Here is a 1,241-nt window from a genome sequence, read left to right as displayed (position 1 = left end):
CCAAGATCTATCGAACATCAGCAATGATATCCCTCGTTCTACGTCCTCTTCTGAATCCGGCTTGAACCTCTGGAAATTCTCTGTCAATATATGCTTGCAGCCATTTCTATATTACTTTTAGTAAAATTTTTCTCGTATGGGATATAAAAGAGATTGTCCGATGATTTCTGCCTTCTGTTGGGTCACCTCTCTTTGGAATGCAAGAATGGATCTCTTCCATCGGTTGGCTAGATAGTTGTCTTCCAAATTTCTTGGCATAGATGAGTGAAGTGGCCTATGCCGCTTCACCTACTTGAAAGATTTCAGTTTGTATTCCATCAATCCCTGGTGGCTTGTTCTTTGCCACTTTCTTCAATGCACCTTGGACTTCTTTTTTCAGTATCATTGGTTCTTGATCATATGCTATCTCTTGAAACAGTTGAACATCAACCATTTCCTTTTGGTACAGTGACTCTGTGTATTCCTTCCATCTTCTTTCGATGCTTTCTGCATCATTCAATAATTTGCCCAGAGACTCATTCAATAACAAAAGTCGAGGCTTGAATTTTTTCTTCAGTTTCCCCAGCTTGAGAAATGTTGAGAGTGTTCTTCCCTTTCGGTTTTCTGACTCCAGATCCTTGCACATTTTGTTGTAACATTTGACTTTGTCTTCTCGAGCTGACCTTTGAAATTTTCTGTTCAGCTCTTGCACCTCTTCATTTCTTCCTCTTTGTTTTAGCATCTCTATGCTGGTGAGCAAATTTCTATGTCTCGTCTGATAGCCATTCTGACTTTTTCCTTCTTTGTTGTCTTCTTAATGACTTTTTTCTTTCTTCCTGTATGATGTTTTTGATGTCATCCCACAATTCTTTAGGTCTTAAGTCTTTAGGGTTTAATGTATCAAACAAAGCTGTTTGTCAGATGATCTCTAAATTCAGGTGGGATATATTCAAGGTCATATTTAGGCTCTTGTGGACTTGTTTTTTATTTGTTTGTTTGTTTGTTTTTAGCTTCAGTCTGAACTTGCATATGAGCAACTGATGGTGTTTCCACATTCTGCCCCTGGTCTTGTTTTGGCTGATGATATGGAGCTTTTCTACCATCTCTTTCCACAGATGTAGTCAATTTTATTTCTGTATATTCTATATGGTGAGGTCCATGTGTATAATCATCTCTTATGTTGTCTAAAGAAGGTATTTGAAATGAACAAATAATTAGTTTTGCAGAATTCTATCATGTGATCTCCAGCATCATTTCTATCA

The sequence above is a fragment of the Chrysochloris asiatica genome, unplaced genomic scaffold, assembly GCF_000296735.1.
Source record: "Chrysochloris asiatica unplaced genomic scaffold, ChrAsi1.0 scaffold00072, whole genome shotgun sequence".
Lineage (NCBI taxonomy): Eukaryota > Metazoa > Chordata > Mammalia > Afrosoricida > Chrysochloridae > Chrysochloris > Chrysochloris asiatica.
Note: the sequence above shows the minus strand (reverse complement) of the source record.